Raw genomic sequence first — 6,171 nt, forward strand, 5'->3', positions numbered from 1 at the left:
GTATTTTGTTACTAGATATTTTTGCCAATAGGTATACTCCGTAGTGGAACTCGGAAACTATATTATCGTAATACAAAACACTTCCCTTCGCTAAATGCACTCTATTGTTCTTCATTTAAAATACACCTTTTAGTTTTTTTTTGCTCGCTGCCAGTAACTTTTAAATCCGCAAAGATGTAATAGCATAAGTTGTTTTCTTTGAATAAAGATTTATTCTATTCTATTCTATTCTATTATGTCATCATTCCATTTTCAAACTTAAAGTCTTGTCTTTAAGCACACAAGTTAATCGCCACAAAATCCAAACCCTTTAACAAGAATGCCTTTATGAAGAACTGTTGACGTTTTCGGTTTCAATAAAAGGATTATCTTTTAAAAGGTGTTTTTTAAATCAGTGATCATATCTTAATATCTTTATAATAAACGGGGGTTGAATCTAATCTGTAACTGTCTGCTTTTCTGTTGTATTTTTTGTGTTCCAGTTGGCACCTTGAATGCGGGGTCTTATTCTGGAAGCATGAATGATTAAATAGCGTTAAATCGGGTTATTTTTGGCGTCAATTTCTAATCCGTTTTAAGTGAGACGACTTTATTCTCTTTGTGCTTAACTATTTCAAAGAATTGAAATATACAGGTACCAAGTTTATTGCAAACCACCATAACTTTGCAAGACAATTTGACTTCAAATAATAAATTAACTATTTTTAACATTTACACCGGAAATAAATTAAAGGGCACTTCAATGCATCTAGTTTTATTAACTCCGAGGGGAAAAGAGCGGCGTTATAAGTTTAACGTTTCAGTGTATCAGTGTGTGTGTATCTGTCAAACGGCTGGACTGATTTTCGTTTTGTTTTTGTGTGATCGGTAATGTCACCCAGCCTGTCTTTCTAGCTATATTTTGTCAAAAAATACAATTTAGACTTTTATTGACGAATGTCGGTAGTTTTTAACGTAGGTTATTACAATAACGTTCCTCGTCAATACCATCGTCGGTGACTCTCAGAATAGGGCCCGGAATCATCGGTTTGACATATTGGTGTGTTCCTTATGCAGTGACACGAGTCTATACAGATATGAATCTGGAATCTCATGCGGGTATTCTTCTTTCAAATCAACGCAACGGCAACGGCGAAGTCTCCCTTAATAACGGACTTCATCTGTTTTATTTGTTAGTGTTTTATTATCTATATATTTCGTCTTAATATTCATTGCAGATTTCAATCGGTATCTTATTTTTAAATTATCTTTCAACATACCTAACATTATTTTTAATTTGATTGTCATTGCATGTCTTGTTACCTAAAATGTTATCATTATTATATTATAATTAGAAAATAACTAAGAGTATTTTCAAGGCGTGCAAAATCGGATGTACTTATTTTTTTTTTTTTATTTATTTTGTATACTTTTACTTTGAGCTGTACCTACAACAGGCACAAGGGCCACAAACAAAAAAGAATAACTCACGCGAAATTCAAAATTCGAATGCACCCTAACACCCTGCGGAATTAAAGAGGCAACCAGAAGAACAAGGAAGCCCATAATTGGTGTTAAATCAAACATGGTTGGGAATCCTGCGTGAATGAAATCTAGCGGCGATCTGAGATGACCGCGCGGTCCCGCTCACACCACGCCGATGCTATCGGTACACCTAACCCGGGGCCTAGGATGTGAGAAGACGGGGATATATGCGCTATATATGTGGATTCGGTATCTAAAGTCAAAGGTTGAATTGCACAGCTGTTAAATGCGAGTGATTTGTAAACGTACAACTTATATTACAACGCACATTTCGGGTAATGTATGATATATTAAAAATATTACACAACAAACCTAGTAATTTAGATCTACTAATAACCTACTAATCACTTGCACTAAACATTGTGAGAATAAAATGTAATATCCGTAGTTTATTATTTAGCTAGTTTCATTTACATAGCGGTGACACATACTAGAACTAGACCAGGAATTGTCATCATCGTGAATGGATAAGCATACAAAATAATGGTGCAGTCGTCAGCCAGGAGATATGGTATTTTTATTGAATTATACACATTGTAAGAAAATTCTCCATTAATCCACACGAAATACCATTCCCTATTTACATGATTTAGTAACTGCACAACCACAATGCCACATCCACGCACCCATTGCAGCTCATGCGCGTGCGCAAGGAATTTAACGCCAAATCCCCGGCGCGGCGCGGACGCAGTGTAATTGCGGCTTATCGTCGGCACATTGTTTGTGTAAGGAGCACAAGGCTGCTAGACCGTTGACATATGAGTGGCGGAGACGAGAGGGAACCAGCGGCGAGAAGGAACGAGCGACGAGACGGCAAGGGGGAGAGAGATGGACGACAATCGGAAGTAATTAAGGGAAATACGGTAGGCTAAATTGACGCAAGAAAGACATCGTCAGGTCTACTGCTTCTGGACGGAAGATCTTGACGGAGGATAGGTCGTTGGTGCTTAGTGATCCATGAAAGAGGCCTATGTCCAGCAGTGGATGATAGTTAGCTGATTACCATTAAAAATAACCAAATATTGACCATTAAACTTTGTCAATATTCATCCTTTACTCTGCTTAGTTAGCTTTTTTGTTTGTATCACAAATCGCCTATGTTACATAGATTGTTATTGATTGTTACATTCACACATTCGATTTGTAAGCTTGATTGATATGTATATAAGTGCATATCAACTTATGAAGCTGACCATACAAGTCAGATACCTAGGTTCTAAGGATCTATTTGCTCCGAAGCATATACTACCTATATGACCAAACCTTGTAAACAGAAGCGTGTGAATGAAACTTTCTTATTTACTTAAATGTATTCGTATTATTGATTCTAGCTCGGCTATCGTGGGATTTCTCAGGTTGCATGCCGCCTTATCAACGATGTTTATTTCCAATGAACAGGACAACTTTCTTTGACCTTTCTACGATACTGGACCTTATTAGTAAAGTTCCTCTAGTAGCCAGTAGTAGTGGTATACGGTAAAACACGAATAAGGGAAAACTCTATTTACGCCACAGGTTACACATCCAATAATAAATCCAAAAATGTATATATTCGTAACACACTTTGTAAAACATACCTATATACAAAGGAGTTGAGAACCTCCTCCTGTTTTCGAAGTCGACCACCCATCACATGAAGAACTGAAATGGAACCCTTCATGAGCGAGTCCAACTCGCACTTAGCCGTTTTTTTTCAAAACATGTGAGTAGGGATAGTTGCATTCAATACAAAAAATATATAATTTTGAAAACCTTAATATCACTGGCATGTTATACTTATTTAAAAAAAAGTTTATTTACCATGTAAGCATAGAGACTTTAAAGAGTGAAGTACTCCAATGATCATCTCATGAGTCTCATGACTACCCCTAAGACCTTGAGGTTCCCTATTTCCCAATCTCGTCAAACGTTGACAATAATCAATAATAAAAGTGAATAAATCTACCCGTAATCAATTGTTTAGTCCTCTGTGGTGAGGGACTGCCATTGTTAGTGTTTTTACGTTTTTACATAGTGAAGGGTCTGTGTGAACTTCCCGAGCGAAGGTCGATGCAGTCAAAGGCCTATGTTATGACAAAATTGCTTCAACTTAAACGATTGTGGAATCAGCCCATGCGTCACTTTACGCCTATTCCATTGTTTATCGTTGACGAATTTGATTTAAAGCATTTGATTATAATATTGAGACTTAGTAGGTAATTTTGGGAAAATGAAAAGCGATAAAACAATTCAAATTTATTACTAGTATAGTATACGCATATTTATTCAAATGATCTGATTCTACAACTTAAATTATTTATTTGTATCGTTCGCGACTTATAAGTAGTTGGCATTAATTCAAATTCATTATTTACGATATTATTATTTTACGACATAAATTGCGTGGGCAATAAAATTGTCAGTAGCCGTCCTCATAAAATAAATTCGCCCATAATGAGTCTCGTCTCAAGACGCGCTGTCAACGACACATTCTACTCGTAAATTCAACTTTTATGCAACCGCGTTCCTAAATAGAAATCTGAATCGATGCATCGTGATCGCGAAGAGGTGAAAAGATCTAGTCAGGAATAATAGGAATCGTAGTTTGTGGGCGTAATGCGGTCGTCTGGCATCGATTACCGTGGAATCGGAATAAATAATCGATTTAGACGTCATATAGGACGGGTAGTGTACGGATCGGCGTATGTAACCTGACACGACGCGGGACCTCACTTGTCCAAGTTATACAAATCTTAAATGATGAGCTTGTACTGGTGCATTGAGAAGTGCTGTATAATTTTATTGACTTTTTAATACTTAGTATATTTGGTTGAGTTTATAGCCGATCTAATAGGTGGTTTAACTCAGGGTGTTATGTTAGTATAGTAGGATTAGCTCAATAGCGATAATTTTAATCATATGAAGTAGTCATAACTATACCTACTAGGTAAATCAAGGATATGCAATTATGCATACATTGATAAGAAGAGCTTTTAATATTTGAGAGAGTTTTTAATATTATGTTTACACTATAATATATGGCGTAGTAGTGACAAGGCAGTCTAACTAATTGAGTTGACTAATTATAGGTACCCGCTAAATAATATAAAATATATTGGAGAGCATGAAAAAAGTCTCTGAGCTGTACAATTATTATAGGTACCTACAGAGTCCCGCGCACCCTGAGCAACTAATCTGTCAGGCTACTCATTCACCACGGTGACAAATCAACCGAGTTTGTTACCGAGACGCTAAGAAGAAGAAGAATACAGTATACCTACATTATTTTAGAAGTGTATGGCTGCTGAATCAGCTGACTGTACCTTATGTCGTTTTGAATTGATTTGTATACGTACCTAATAATAAGTTATTTTTTCTATTAATTGTAATCTAGAGGAATGACTAGTGGTCGTACAAACTGTAACAAGTTTCAGTATCACTAGGTTAAGCAAAAAATATATTGTAAACTTTTGTAATTAAATAAATAATAAAATAATAATCAAATTTTCTTCCCACTAGTCCGCTGCGCATAGAGCAAACATCACAAATTCCCAGAGAGGAATCCAGTACGAGCCAGCGAGTATAATATGTGTAAATGATAAAATCAATTTTGCTATATTACGCGCTGTAGGCCGCGACAAAATGTAGGTACAGTAGCCGCTACTTTATAACTTGTGTTCGAATTTAAATCGTACTACCCAGGAAATAGGAGTATATAAGGTACAATGTTAGAAATAATACCCCTACTGTACGAATGCATTTGTTAGGGAAATGCACAGTTGACTGATCAAATTACTTTATTAATTAGAATAGGGTTGTCTTTTTATTCGATATTTGATTTTATGCAACAAAGAATTTGTATGTTTTTACACATTTAACTATAAGTAGTTTCTTAAATCTATATGTATTACCATTACCCCATGTAAACTTTTATGGCCATATTGTATGATTCCAAATCTGGAACTCATAAATATTTGGACAATTTCACATAATATCACCACTTAATCACGAATTAAAACTACACTCGCGAATAAAAAACTCCACCGACAAAACGCCCCAATTTTAAAAACTAACCCCCTTATTCATAGAAAAGTTACAATACGTTTTAACTAATAAACTGTTTTGTCCCTCTCTGTCAAAGAACAAATTTTTCTTTGTCGGAGAGGGACAAAACAGTTTATTAGTTAAAACGTTCTGTAACTTCTCTATGAATAAGGGGGTAATAATTTAATATTTGAGAACACAATATTTACGTTTTGGGTTGGTCATAATTATAATGGACTGATGTACTTCAATGTTGCAGACATTGGGCTTGAGTTTTTTTTATTTTTATTTAGGAGTAATTTGGTACTAAGTGACTGGAACTTATTCATTGCACGCGAGTGTATGTATATAGCACTGCGTGTCCCAACACTAGCTCAGAACTAGTTCTAATAACAGATGCACCTTATGTCTGCGACACAGCCTTGCACTAAGTATAAATAACGTAACAAATATATCTGTTTTGCCATATTTCTGCGGCTCAAAGTGGTCATCTCTAACTGGAATAAATTTTAGCGATCAATATTTGTGTCCTAAGTTCCTAACTAATGTTATAAGTTGGCGAGACTGCTCAGTGTTCGTTGCATAAAACTTTAGTAACGTTCTGTCTGTCTGTTCTGCAAATGT

This window comes from Plutella xylostella, chromosome 29 (assembly GCF_932276165.1).
Source record: "Plutella xylostella chromosome 29, ilPluXylo3.1, whole genome shotgun sequence".
NCBI lineage: Eukaryota > Metazoa > Arthropoda > Insecta > Lepidoptera > Plutellidae > Plutella > Plutella xylostella.